Source organism: Macrobrachium rosenbergii, chromosome 40 (genome assembly GCF_040412425.1).
Source record: "Macrobrachium rosenbergii isolate ZJJX-2024 chromosome 40, ASM4041242v1, whole genome shotgun sequence".
Classification (NCBI taxonomy): Eukaryota; Metazoa; Arthropoda; class Malacostraca; order Decapoda; family Palaemonidae; genus Macrobrachium; species Macrobrachium rosenbergii.
Window position 1 is genome coordinate 26,892,666 of NC_089780.1, and position 14,359 is coordinate 26,907,024.

The 14,359-nt window shown below is 42.6% G+C and overlaps 8 non-coding genes across 8 annotated transcripts; all 8 read left to right on the plus strand.

The window, feature by feature from the left end:
* The first annotated feature begins 6,045 nt into the window (after positions 1-6,045).
* Positions 6,046-6,117, plus strand: TRNAD-GUC (transfer RNA aspartic acid (anticodon GUC)). Its single transcript has one exon. It is a non-coding gene; the product is annotated as a tRNA-Asp (tRNA).
* A 346-nt stretch (positions 6,118-6,463) lies between these two features.
* On the plus strand, positions 6,464-6,535 carry TRNAD-GUC (transfer RNA aspartic acid (anticodon GUC)). Its single transcript has one exon. It is a non-coding gene; the product is annotated as a tRNA-Asp (tRNA).
* Positions 6,536-6,613: 78 nt separating this feature from the next.
* On the plus strand, positions 6,614-6,685 carry TRNAD-GUC (transfer RNA aspartic acid (anticodon GUC)). Its single transcript has one exon. It is a non-coding gene; the product is annotated as a tRNA-Asp (tRNA).
* A 2,015-nt stretch (positions 6,686-8,700) lies between these two features.
* On the plus strand, positions 8,701-8,772 carry TRNAD-GUC (transfer RNA aspartic acid (anticodon GUC)). Its single transcript has one exon. It is a non-coding gene; the product is annotated as a tRNA-Asp (tRNA).
* Positions 8,773-12,982: 4,210 nt separating this feature from the next.
* TRNAD-GUC (transfer RNA aspartic acid (anticodon GUC)) lies at positions 12,983-13,054 on the plus strand. Its single transcript has one exon. It is a non-coding gene; the product is annotated as a tRNA-Asp (tRNA).
* Positions 13,055-13,126: 72 nt separating this feature from the next.
* Positions 13,127-13,198, plus strand: TRNAD-GUC (transfer RNA aspartic acid (anticodon GUC)). Its single transcript has one exon. It is a non-coding gene; the product is annotated as a tRNA-Asp (tRNA).
* Positions 13,199-13,576: 378 nt separating this feature from the next.
* TRNAD-GUC (transfer RNA aspartic acid (anticodon GUC)) lies at positions 13,577-13,648 on the plus strand. Its single transcript has one exon. It is a non-coding gene; the product is annotated as a tRNA-Asp (tRNA).
* Positions 13,649-13,721: 73 nt separating this feature from the next.
* On the plus strand, positions 13,722-13,793 carry TRNAD-GUC (transfer RNA aspartic acid (anticodon GUC)). The gene has a single exon. It is a non-coding gene; the product is annotated as a tRNA-Asp (tRNA).
* Positions 13,794-14,359: the final 566 nt, after the last annotated feature.

Genomic DNA, 14,359 nt, shown 5'->3' on the forward strand with positions numbered 1-14,359 from the left:
GCTAACGAATCGTTCTCACTGTCAGTCAAGTTAAAACCCAAAAGAGACCATCTTACGTAATGTAGGAAGGGAAATACGAAAGCGAAAGGTTTATGTATCATAAAGCATAGACCATATGTCATATTTTTCAGTGCAGGAGTAAGATACACATACTGTTCAGTGTATGAGTCAAATAGCCTATACAGCTATAGGTAAACACTGCACTCTCGATAACACAGCTGATCGATGGAGAATCTAAAAAGCAAAGAAATAAGTAGGACTGAATAATCAGCCTACCAATTAATAGAATGGGAGCTAGACTTGAGAGTCATTGGTAATGAAAAAAAGGGATTGTGACTTAACAGAATTCTAAAGAACAATGATAGGTATGGGGGTGAAGGAACAGATACCGTACAAGGCAGTCAGAGGGAAAACTAGAATCAATTTTCTGTCCTAGACAGGACAGTAAAGCCATAAAGGTAGCCTAACCAAACCTGACACACCTTCGGTCAGAGCGCTGAATGCTCTAAGAACAATACCTATTTGCTATTGCAGCCGTGGTAAACAAAACTTTTTTCGTAAACTACTGTAAAAATCGGGTATTACTGTGGACAAGAATGATTTTTATTTTCAGTTTTTGTGATAGGGTAAAGATGGCTTCGATTATTTTGTGTTGAGAAGAGTTGATTTACAAACTATTTTGGAGGAACTATTACTTTCATGGAAAAAGTTTCCTAATCTCTCATGAATATTGAGGTAAAACTTTCTTTTCACGCCATGGACAAGAGGTACGTTTTACAGGGCTTGAAACCGACTTCTAAATGAAAATCACTACTATAGCTAATCGCTAGTTGACAAAAATTATAATTAAAATATTTAAAAGAAGTCCATGGTACATAATTCGAAAAAAACCCCACAAGCTGACGAGACATTGATTATAAGATTTATTCATTGTGCATACAAATGCTTTCTGTAACAAGGTGAAAATATTAACTGACACAGGTAAGTTCCACAAGAGAGAGAGCCTGTACCTGAAAAAGTTAATACTCATAATGGAAGAAGAAGGGAATTAATGGAAATCAGTTAAAATAAATACCAATATTGCAGAGAAGAACGTTACTTTTCGGAAGCAATGTATTCTCTGAAGTTAAAAACGGCACCTATAACGAAGGTCCCAGTCATAATTGCAATTGCTTGGAAAAGAAAACCACCAACTGGAAGAATTTTATCCAGTAGAACAAGGTGAAACTACCTCGGTTTCTGAAGTATTAAATCATTTTTAAATGCTGAAAGAGGGTTTACAGCTTGTTCAACACCCAGCAAAGAGGTAAATGAATAAAACGTTTAGTGATAATGTCTAATCAATAGTGCCACGAGAAATAAACGACTTCGAAATTGGGAACACTCAGGTTAAGAATGTAATCAATCCTCTAAGAAGATGAGTCCTCATTGTAGAGTGAGGATATGCTAACGTTGTCACTTCAGTCTTAAAAAAAGTCATTTAGTTACAGAAGCACTAGTTCAAGAATACTCCAGATGAACAAATTGACAATGACCCAGTCATCTATTTTTTTTTTCATTCTGGCCTCTACAATTGGCATGTTTATTTTATAAGTTTTGGTAATATTGGGCTATATACAGTATGCATAAAACAAAAAGATTACTTTAAACGTTTGTCTCAATATTATTATTTTTTTTTTTTAAAGATGTTGCCATGTATGTAATATTATCTCTATGTTTATTCAGGCTGAAGAGTCCAACTGATCAGTTTGGCGAAAGCTTCCTGTATATAGCAATACACATACATACATACTGCTGCAGACTTTATTTTTTTCATTTAAGATCACGAAAAAGTGATGATAGTAAATTATTATTATTATTAGTATTATTATTATTATTATTATTATTATTATTATTATTATTATTATTATTATTATTACCATGGAGTGCTTGTGTGGGAAAATTGGTAAAGAAATGCGTACAAGTTAAATAATTAAAAAAAGTACAAACAATACATAATTACTTTCGAAATATTAACAAAAAGGACAAAAAATCTATGACTGAACTATGGTTGCGTGTACCCTCGATAACGCTGGGTACAATAACCAAAAGAGATTCAAGATTCAGAAATGTGAGAAAACAAACAGTACTCTGAGAGAAATAAGTAGCAACTGTACAAAATAACTACACTGGAGGGATTTATAAAAAAAATTTATAGTAGTACTCCTTTATGACAAGGATATTGAAAGACGTCAGTAAGTGACAGTAGAGGCAGAGAAAGACGTTACATGTTAGTATATACAGTCTCTGCTTCTACCCTTATTCCTTCCCCTCTCCTTGCTTCGTCTAACACTGATAGGAAGAAAAATAAACGTAGCCCCTTCCTTTGCCAGCTCATCCACGGACGAGAGAGAGGAGAGAGAGAGAGAGAGAGAGAGAGAGAGAGAGAGAGAGAGTGCGGTCTCTTGGCACCTCTTACACCTCTTGTACCCAATCTAGCCCACTTTGTGACCCATATTCTATATATAGAGCAACCCTCCCTGTACAAGCCTATGGGCGCTGACCATTCATATCCCGTTAAGATCAACTGCAACGGAAGAAAGAGTTCAAAAACGATATTCTGAAAAATTGGATTAGCAATAAATACAGACAACATGGTAATAATGTATTACTATCAGTGTAACTTCCCGTTTTGTTCATTTCCAACAGATTTGAACTTTCCTACGATTATCTCTGATCTCAGTGTGGATGATGGCCACAGGGACTGCAACGCCAGTTTATGACACGAAACAAACATCCGTTTTCATCTGCAACCTCATTTTTTATCTTCTTAGCGCTCACAACCAAACCAGAAATCATTTCTGGTTCCAAGCGTCCCACGTTCGAATATTGACACCTGTACTTGCATAAAGAGCGAAGACGTTCAAATCATAATGCCAAGCGACGATTACTTAGCCCCAGGGAGATCCCACGTGCGTCAGCTGGCCTAATCATAGATTAGGAAGTGGCTGCAAAATTATCGTTCGACAGTGGAGGCAGAAGGCAAACTCACACATACTGTACACACACACCCACATCAACCCACAGTTTGCCACACCTACTTGCCAATTATTTGCACTTTTTATGATCGTCATCATTATTCCCACTCGCGGTGACCTATATATCGGCTGAGAAGACCTCTGCCAACTCCGCCGTTGTCTGTCACAAAGCAGAATGAGAAAAGGGCGAAGACACAGAGGCTCCGGGCAATATGAGGGATGAAAAACGATCTCCCTCCCTCCCTGCTCCAAAAGGACGACTTTCTCTCTCTCTCTCTCTCTCTCTCTCTCTCTCTCTCTCTCTCTCTCTCTCTCTCTACACTCTAAAAGGGAAACGGGAAAATTCGCAGAGACCTAAATCGCGGGCAAACTGCTGTGGAGGCTGATCGGAGGCATCTAATTGTCGAGAGCACCCGAGGAGCCCTGCCAGGGAGATTTGTTGAAAAGGAATTTATGGTTATGGAGGATTTTTGGAGATAAGGGACGAGAGCCACGCTTTACTGCAGCTGAAGAAATCAAGTATGAAAACAGGAAGTAAATATCAGAAGACAAGAAAGAAATTATTTCAAACCTTTTTAACTTCACTTTTGTCGAGACTCAACAGTCTTCCTGATAATCTCCTCCTCTCCCCCCACCCCCGGAGCTAGGTTAAGGGTTTATACCGATAAAATGATTACAGTGTTCATGGAGATATAACTGCGATAATACTACACAATACTTACAGGATTTAGTAAGTTATTATACGCCATACCTTATTTGCCTTGGTGGCCCAGACTACGATAATCGGTCAAAAGCTGACGTCCTGACAATTCGGGGGAAGAAGGTGAACATAAAACATTGGTAGTAAATTTGCTTAATAAAGTCTTTCGATACTTCACTCAGTTTTCAGTCTATACTTATACATACACATATATGTGTGTACATACATACATACACAAAAACACACACAAACATATATATATATATATATATATATATATATATATATATATATATATATATATATATATATATATATATATATATATATAATGTAACATACTGTATATGTATATACATATAATATACATATATATATATATATATATATATATATATATATATATATATATATATATATATATATATATACATATGCCTGTGTAAGTGCGTTTTGTAAAGTAATACCTTAAATAGAAAAAGAAATGATAAGGAGATTAGGCAAGAGGAAAGGAAAAAATAAATAATCAAAGATAAAGGACGAAAGAAAGATGTAAGTAGAGAGAAAAGAATAATTTTGAATTTTCAGGGAACATTTTCAAATTTAAACGCTTGGTTATTCTGACAAAGCTTGTGTTGTGACTTTGCAATATAACCTCATATGCAACATTCCACACAGAATACCCATAAGTGGAAACGAGATGAAAACAAAAACGACTCATACAACTGACAAACAAATGAAATAGAAATATATATATATATATATATATATATATATATATATATATATATATATATATATATATATATATACACATATAAATGAAGTAAAATTTAAGAAGCAAGCCAAGAGCATTTTTGGACGCGGAACACGGCCGTTCAAATTAGCATTATAGCCCATCTTAAACTTACGCCCGTCGTAATCCACAACGCTGCCAAGTAGAATGGGCATTCTTACGACTGTTTATACACGAGATTCGGTTACATAAGAGTTCTTCTCTTTCCAGTTCCAACAATAATAAATGACGATTTATGAGGGGAATTTAAAAGAAAAACTCTCGGTCCCAAATATCTATCGCGAGGGTAATGGAGGTCCCAATGACGATCAGAAAATATAACTGGTATCCAGTCATATTCTCTTCTAGTTATATATATTATTATATACGTGTTTGCTCCATAAGGATAGCAGTGCACCTTTTAACGTCATAATAACCTTCATTCTGTATTCTCTTCAAGCTTTCGCATGTTTTTTGTGCTCCAGTCCTTCAATACAATTTTATACTGTAGATGAACACTATATAAACAGCTGTACTTTAAAAACAAATTGCATCCTTACTACCATTCACTATTATTGGCATCTATTAAGAATCTGTATAAAAATTCCAAATGAAGTTTATTTAGTTTACGAGAGATCAGTTTAAGGTACAAAAAGCTTACAGTGGAAGAATTCTTCTAATGCACTTATTGTAAAACCGCTATTTCAATCCTACGGATTGTACCTAGTTACAATTACATTTAATAACCTTTACTCTCAAGGGCAGGAGGGCACTTGACTGAAGGGCAAAGTTCTTATCTGTAACTGGTGAAAGATTAACAAATGAGAAAGATTACAAAAACACAAATTTCGTAATCACATTGTTTACAGGCTGTCCAAGGATCAAAAATCGTGCTGGTAAAAGGCCACATTAATTTAAAATCATACACTAGTAGCATCAAGGAAGGAGAAAGTCAATTTCACAACAATAATCCTGTAATTAAAACCAATTGCTTTATGTAAATAAAAAAAAATATCTATCAACTGCTTCTCAGTGTAAGGGTCACGCGTTTCTCGTCTTCACTGAGAACGAATCAAAACACGGCGAGTCATATTTTTTTTTTATAAACCTTTTCCAGCTGGAATATTAAAGACAAACATCACAATGAAGGAACAAGGAACCTTAAAAATCAGCAGTCCTTTTTTAAAGCTGACGTAAAAGAATAACCTTTTTTTAAACACTGAATCAATAGCCAGCCTTCAAGTGTGAGTCTGACTGTCTTCTGGGAAAAATTTAAAGTGAAATTTTACGTGTGAAACTAAAAATACCTATTGTACTTAATTAAAAAAGAGAAAAAAGGCTTCCACACCAGATAAAAGAAACACCTGCAATAAGTACGAAATAAAACAAATGAGGAATAATATTATTCTCTTAAATAATTTGCTAAGACAAGGAGATTTACGCAATGAATAAGAAAATAAGAAGATTTGGTAGAATGTCATTATTCCTTATAATTAAATTACGAGTACATTTCCTTTTACGATAGACATGAAAGAATTGGGACAAAGACCCAGTCCTCGGTAGTATAGTGGTTAGTATCCCCGCCTGTCACGCGGGAGGCCGGGGTTCGATTCCCCGCCGGGGAGGAGCAATGTTTTCTCATTCTATATCTATCTAAGATCAAGTCATTGAATTCGGGAAGAGTAGGTCTTATATGTGGTCAGTCCTCGGTAGTATAGTGGTTAGTATCCCCGCCTGTCACGCGGGAGGAGGGGTTCGATTTCGCCGGGAGGAACAACGTTTTCTCATTCTATATCTATCTAAGATCAAGTCATTGAATTTGGGAAGAGTGGGTCTTATATGTGGTCAGTCCTCAGTAGTATAGTGTTAGTATCCCGCCTGTCAGTTCGATTCCCCGGGGAGGAACAATGTTTTATTCTATCTAAGATCAAGTCATTGAATTTGGGAAGAGTAGGTCTTATATGTGGTCAGTCCTCGGTAGTATAGTGGTTAGTATCCCCGCCTGTCACGCGGGAGGCCGGGGTTCGATTCCCCGCCGGGGAGGAACAATGTTTTCTCATTCTATATCTATCTAAGATCAAGTCATTGAATTTGGGAAGAGTAGGTCTTATATGTGGTCAGTCCTCGGTAGTATAGTGGTTAGTATCCCCGCCTGTCACGCGGGAGGCCGGGGTTCGATTCCCCGCCGGGGAGGAACAATGTTTTCTCATTCTATATCTATCTAAGATCAAGTCATTGAATTTGGGAGAGCTAGTAGGGTCTTATATGTAGTCAGTCCTCGGTAGTATAGTGGTTAGTATCCCCGCCTGTCACGCGGGAGGGGGCGATTTCCCGTCGGGGAGGAACATGTTTCAACTGGGTCTTAATGAGAGAGAGACAGAGAGCTGAAGGAGGAAAAGGGAGTGAACAAGTCCTCATTCTATTTCTATTCCCTGGGGAGGAAGTCACTTGAATTTGGGAAGAGACAGAGGTCCGAAAGTAGTGACCACAGTCCTCGGTAGTATAGTGGTTAGTATCCCCGCCTGTCACGCGGGAGGCCAGGGGTTCGATCCCCGTCGGGGAGGAACAATGTTTAACTGGGTCTCATTCTATTTCTACAGCTCAATCAGCTGAATTTGGGACAAGCAGTAGGTCCCAAAATAGTCAGTCCTCAGTAGTATAGTGGTTAGTATCCCCGCCTGTCACGCGGGAGGCCGGGTTCGATTCCCGCCGGGAGGAACAATGTTTTCTCATTCTATTTGAGAGAGCTCAATCACTGAATTTGGGGACAAGCAGGTCCCAAAACCAGTCAGTCCTCGATAGTATAGTGGTTAGTATCCCCGCCTGTCACGCGGGAGGCCGGGGTTCGATTCCCTTCGGGAGGAACAATCTTTTAACTCATTCTATTTCTGAGAGAGACAGAATCTGAATTTGGAGAAAAGAGGCAGTTGTGAGTCAGTCCTCGATAGTATAGTGGTTAGTATCCCCGCCTGTCACGCTGGAGGCCGGGGTTCGATTCCCGTCAGGGAGGAACAATCTTTTAACTGGGTCTCTATTTCTAAGCTCAGACAGAGAGCTGAAGGAGGACAAGGCAGTGTGACCAAAATAGTCAGTCCTCGATAGTATAGTGGTTAGTATCCCCGCCTGTCACTGGGAGGCCGGGGTTCGATTCCCCGTGGGGGAGGAACAATCTTTAACTGGGTCTAATAATGAGAGAGAGACAGAGAGCTGAAGGAGGACGTCCCAGTGTGACCATAGTCCTCGATAGTATAGTGGTTAGTATCCCTGCCTGTCATGGGAGGCCAGGGGATTTCCCGATGGGGAGGAAAGTCTTTTAACTGGGTCTAGTATGAGAGAGAGACAGAGAGCTGAAGGAACAATGTGACCACAGTCCTCATAGTATAGTGGTTCTATCCCTCAATCAAGTCATTGAATTTTGGGGAGGAGGTCCCAAACTGGGTCTAGTAAGAGGAGACAGAGAGCTGAAGGAGGTGAGTAGGCAGTGACCACAGTCCTCGATAGTATAGTGGTTAGTATCCCCGCCTGTCAGGCCGGGGAGTTCGATTCCCCCATTGGGGAGGAACAATCTTTTAACTGGGTCTATCTGAGAGAGAGACAGAGAGCTGAAGGAGGACGAGGCAGTGTGACCACAGTCCTCGATAGTATAGTGGTTAGTATCCCCGCCTGTCACTGAGGCCAGGGTTGATTCCCTTCGGGGAGGAAGATTTTAACTGGGTCTAGTAATGATTGAAGACAGAGAGCTGAAGAGGACGAGGCAGTGTGACCACAGTCCTCGATAGTATAGTGGTTGTTAGTATCCCCGCCTGTCAGGGAGGCCAGATTCCCCTCTCGGGAGGAAGATCTTTTAACTGGGTCTATAATGAGAGAGAGACAGAGAGCTGAAGGAGGACGAGGCAGTTTGACCACAGTCCTCGATAGTATAGTGGTTAGTATCCCCGCCTGTCACGCTGGAGGCCAGGGTTCGATTCCCCGTGGGGAGGAACAATGTTTTAACTGGGTCTATTAATAAGCTCAATCAGCTGAATGGAGGGAAGAGGTAGGTCCCAAACCAGTCAGTCCTCGATAGTATAGTGGTTAGTATCCCCGCCTGTCACGCTGGAGGCCGGGGTTCGATTCCCCATCGGGGGAGGAACAATGTTTAACTCATTCTACTTAGTAATGAGATCAGATCACAGAAGCTGAAAGAGGTCGAGGCAGTGTGACCACAGTCCTCGATAGTATAGTGGTTAGTATCCCCGCCTGTCACGCGGGAGGCCGGGGTTCGATTCCCCGTCGGGGAGGAACAATCTTTTAACTCATTCTACTAATGAAGCTCAATCAGCTGAATTTGAGGAGAGTAGGTCCCAAAAATGAGTCAGTCCTCGATAGTATAGTGGTTAGTATCCCCGCCTGTCACGCGGGAGGCTGGGGTTCGATTATGGAGGGGGAGGAACAATGTTTTCTCATTCTATAATCTATCTAAGATCAAGTCATTGAATTTGGGAGGACGAGGTCATAAGTGGTCAGTCCTCGATAGTATAGTGGTTAGTATCCCCGCCTGTCACGCGGGGAGGCCGGGGTTCGATTTCATCTGGGGAGGAACAACGTTTTAACTGGGTCTATTAATGAAGAGAGACATTGAATTGGAGAAGAGAGGTCCCAAAACCATCAGTCCTCGATAGTATAGTGGTTAGTATCCCCGCCTGTCACGCGGGAGGCCGGGTTCGATTCCCCGTCGGGGAGGAACAATCTTTTAACATTCTATTTGAAGAGAGACAATCACTGAATTTGGGAGAACAAGGTCCCAAACCAGTCAGTCCTCGATAGTATAGTGGTTAGTATCCCCGCCTGTCACGCGGGAGGCGGGGGTTCGATTCCCGTCGGGGAGGAACAATGTTTTAACTCATTCTAGTTCTGAAAGCTCAATCACTGAATTTGGGAAAGTAGGTCCAGAAAGTGACCAAAGTTCTTAAATAGTCAGTCCCCGGTCAGTATAGTGGTTTGTATCCCGTCAGGGGAGGAAAGTCAAATTAACTGGGTCACAGAGAGCTGAATGAGGGAGGCAGTGTGACCACAGTCCTGATAGTATAGTGGTTTTCCCCCCTGTCGCCGGGCCAGTTTTGATTCAATGAATTTTTTATTCTCTAATGAGAGAGAGCTCAATCAGCTGAAGGAGGATGCTAAATTCATAGTTGTCCCACAAAGTATAGTGGTTAGTATCCCGCCTATCACGCGGGTATAGTGGGTTGTATCCCCATGGGGAGGAAGATCTTTTAACTGGGTTTAGTAATGAGAGAGAGACAGAGAGCTGAAGGAGGAGGAAGGCAATGTGACCACAGTCCTCATAGTATATGGTTAGTATCTAAGATCAAGTCATTGAATTTGGGAAGATCTTTTAACTGGGTAAATTAAATGAGGAGAGACAGAGATTTGGTCATTATAGGCAGTGTGAATAGTCCTCGATAGTATAGTGATTTAGTATCCCCGCCTGTCACGTTGAATGAGGCCAGCATTCGATTCCCCGTGGGGAGGAACAATGTTTTTTACATTCTATATTTCTATGCTCTGAGTCATTGAATTTGGGAAGAGTAGGTCCAAGAAGTGTGACCACAGTCCTCGATAGTATAGTGGTTAGTATCCCTGCCTGTCACATTGGGGGAGGCCGGGTTCGATTCCCATTAGGTCCGGGAGGACAATGTTTTTCATTCTATTAATGAGAGAGAACAGTCATTGAATTTGAGGAAGAGCAGGTCCCAAAATAGTCAGTCCTAGTAGTATAGTGGTTCAGTTAGTATCCCTGCCTGTCACGCTGGAGGCTGGGGTTCGATTCCCCATCTTGGGAGGAACAATCTTTTAACATTCTATTTCTAAGCTCAATCACTGAATTTGAGCTGAAAGAATTCCCAGGTTAAAATGAGTCAGTCCTCGGTAGTATAGTGGTTAGTATCCCCGCCTGTCAGAGAGCTTGGAGGCCAGTTTACCACAGTCCTCGATAGTTCGATTCCCCATTCACGGGAGGAACAATGTTTTTTCATTCTACTTCTAGTAAAGCTCAGTCAGAGAGCTGAAGGAGGAGGAGAGGTCCCAGTGTGACCACAGTCCTCGATAGTATAGTGGTTAGTATCCCCGCCTGTCATTGGGAGGCCAGGTTTGATTCCCCACATGGGGAGGAGGAACATCTTTTAACTCATTCTATTTAAGAGAGAGACAGAGAGCTGGAGGAGGAAGGCAGTGAACCACAGTCCTCGATAGTATAGTGGTTAGTATCCCACCTGTCACGCTGGAGGCTGGGGTTCGATTCCCGTCGGGGAGGAAGATCTTTTAACTGGGTCCAATAATGAGAGAGAGACAGAGAGCTGAAGGAGGACAAGGCAGTGTGACCACAGTCCTCTCAATATAGTATAGTGGTTAGTATCCCCGCCTGTCACGCGGGGAGGCCGGGTTGATTCCCCATCGGGGAGGAACATCTGTTTAACTGGGTCTATGGGGAGAGAAGACAGAGATCACTGAATTTGAGGAAGAAGGTCTTATAAGTGTGAGTCAGTCCTCGATAGTATAGTGGTTTATCCCCAATTCTGTCATTGTGTCTGGGAGCCGGGGTTCGATTCCCTGATTGGGGAGGAAGATCTTTTAACTGGGTCTGGTAATGAGGAGAGAGAGAGAAGAGCTGAAGGAGGAAGAGGCAGTGTGACCACAGTCCTCAATAGTATAGTGGTTAGTATCCCCGCCTGTCACTCTAGGCTGGGGTTCGATTCCCCATCAGGGAGGAAATTTTTAACTGGGTCTGGTAATAATGAGAGAGAGACAGAGAGCAAACCAGGAGGAGAAATTGTGTGTCAGTCCTCGGTAGTATAGTGGTTAGTATCCCCGCCTGTCACGCTGGGAGGCCAGGGGTTGATTCCCAGTTCAGGGGAGGAACAATGTTTTAACTCATTCTATCTTCTATGAGAGAGAGATTGAATTTGAAGGAGGAGTAGGTCCCAGAAACCAGTCAGTCCTCGGTAGTATAGTGGTTAGTATCCCCGCCTGTCACGCGGGAGGCAGGGTTCGATCCCCACGGGGAGGAGGGGTAATGAGGAGGCAGACAGAGAGCTGAGGAGGAGAGGCAGTGTGACCACAGTCCTCGATAGCATAGTGGTTAGTCATCCCCCTATTTCTAAGCGGGAGGCATTGACTGATTTCGGGGGAAGAGAATTTTTATTTAATACTGGGTCTAGTAATGAAAGAGAGTGATTCTTTCTAATGAAGGCTGAAAAATGAAGGTCAGTCCTGTGATGTTTACAGTCCTCGATAGTATAGTGGTTAGTATCCCTGCCTGTCACGCGGGAGGCCGGGTTCGATTCCCATCGGGGAGGAACAATCTTTTAACTCATTCTATTAATAAGAGAGAGTCATTGAATTTGGGAAGAGAAGGTCCCAGTGTGACCACAGTCCTCGATAGTATAGTGGTTAGTATCCCGCCTGTCACGCGGGAGGCTGGGTTCGATTCCCATGGGGAGGAACAATGTTTTTAACTGGGTCTATCATGAAGAGAGACAGAGAGCTGAAGGAGGAAACAGTGTGAGTCAGTCCTCGATAGTATAGTGGTTAGTATCCCCGCCTGTCACGCGGGAATAGGGGTTCGATTCCCTGTCGGGAGGAAGTCTTTTAACTGGGTCTAAAAATCATTCTACTTCTAAGCTGAATCATTGAATTTGAAGGAAGAAAGAGGTCCCAAAACCAGTCAGTCCTCGATAGTATAGTGGTTAGTATCCCCGCCTGTCACGCTGGGAGGCCGGGGGTTCGATTCCCCGTGGGGAGGAACACTGATTTTAACTTCTAGTAATGCTCAGAGAGACAGAGAGCTGAAGGAGGACAAGGCAGTGTGACCACAGTCCTCGATAGTATAGTGGTTAGTATCCCCGCCTGTCACGCGGGAGGCCTGGGGTTCGATTCCCCGATGGGGAGGAACAATCTTTTAACTGGGTTATAATGAGAGAGAGAAAGAGAGCTGAAGAGAGGTCTGCAGTGTGACCACAGTCCTCGATAGTATAGTGGTTAGTATCCCCGCCTGTCACACTGGAGGCCGGGTTTGATTCCCATCGGGAGGAACAATCTTTTAACATTGGGTCTATAAATGGAGAGATCAGAATTCATTGAATTTGGGAACAAGGCAGTTTGACCAGTCAGTCCTCGATAGTATAGTGGTTAGTATCCCCGCCTGTCATTGGGAGGCTGAGGGTTCGATTCCCCGTTGGGAGGAACAATCTTTTAACTGGGTCATTCTAATTCTGAGAAGAGACAGAGACAGATTATCAGTCATTGAATTTGGGAAGAGTAGGTCCCAATCCCCGCCTTCATAGTATTCTCAGTCCTCGGTAGTATAGTGTTTAGTATCCCCGCCTGTCACGGGAGGCATATTTGAGTTGATTCTAACAACATGGGAGGAACAATTTTTTAACTCATTCTATTAGATGAGAGAGAGACAGAGAGTCATTGAATTTGACCAGTAAAGTGTGACAAAATAGTCAGTCCTCGGTAGTATAGTGGTTAGTATCCCCGCCTGTCACGCGGGAGGCCGGGGTTCGATTCCCCGCCGGGGAGGAACAATGTTTTCTCATTCTATTTCTAAGCTCAATCACTGAATTTGGAAGAGTAGGTCCCAAAAACAGTCAGTCCTCGGTAGTATAGTGGTTAGTATCCCCGCCTGTCACGCGGGAGGCCGGGGTTCGATTCCCCGCCGGGGAGGAACAATGTTTTCATTCTATTTCTATAATGAGTCATTGAAGAGAGAATGGAGGAAAGGTAGGCAGTGTGACCAGTCAGTCCTCGATAGTATAGTGGTTAGTATCCCCGCCTGTCACGCGGGAGGCAGGGTTCGATTCCCATTCGGGAGGAACAATGTTTTAACATTCTATAATGATTAGAGTCTTCAGTAACTGAATTTGGGAAGAGAGGTCCCAGAAATAGTCAGTCCTCGATAGTATAGTGGTTAGTATCCCCGCCTGTCACCTACGGGAGGCCAGGGTTCGATTCCCCATCGGGAGGAACAATGTTTAATCATTCTATTTATAATGAGAGAGATTCATTGAATTTGAAAGAAGAGAGGTCCCAAACAGTGACCAGTCCTCGGTAGTATAGTGGTTAGTATCCCCGCCTGTCACGCGGGAGGCCGGGGTTCGATTCCCCGCCGGGGAGGAACAATGTTTTCTCATTCTATTTCTAAGCTCAGTCATTGAATTTGGGAAGAGTAGGTCCCAAAAATAGTCAGTCCTCGGTAGTATAGTGGTTAGTATCCCCGCCTGTCACGCGGGAGGCCGGGGTTCGATTCCCCGCCGGGGAGGAACAACGTTTTCTCATTCTATTTCTAAGCTCAATGAGATTAGAAGAGAGCTGAAGAGTAGGTCCCAAAACCACAGTCCTCGATAATAGTATAGTGGTTAGTATCCCCGCCTTTTCACATGGAAAAAATAGGGTCAAAATTCCCGGGAGTCAGGAGGAAACATTGTTTTCACTGGGTCTAGTAAACTCATTGAATTTGGGGAAGAGTAGGAGGCTGTGACCACAGTCCTCGATAGTATAGTGGTTAGTATCCTGTCCGGGAGGCCTGTCACGCGGGAAATCATCTTTTAACTGGTTGATTCCTGAAGGAGGAAGAGGCAGGTGAAAATAAATTCCTCGATAGTAAGTGGTTTTGTACTCATTCTATATCTATCTAAGAGACAAGTCATTGAATTTGAGGAAGAGGCAGTATGGTTAGTCAGTCCTGATAGTGTAGTGGTAGTATAGTTAGTATCAGTCTGTCCTGGAGGCTGGGTTCGATTCCTGTCGGGGGAGGAAAATCTTTTAACTGGGTCTATAATGAGAGAGAGACAGAGAGCTGAAAGGATGAAGGCAGTGTGACCATAG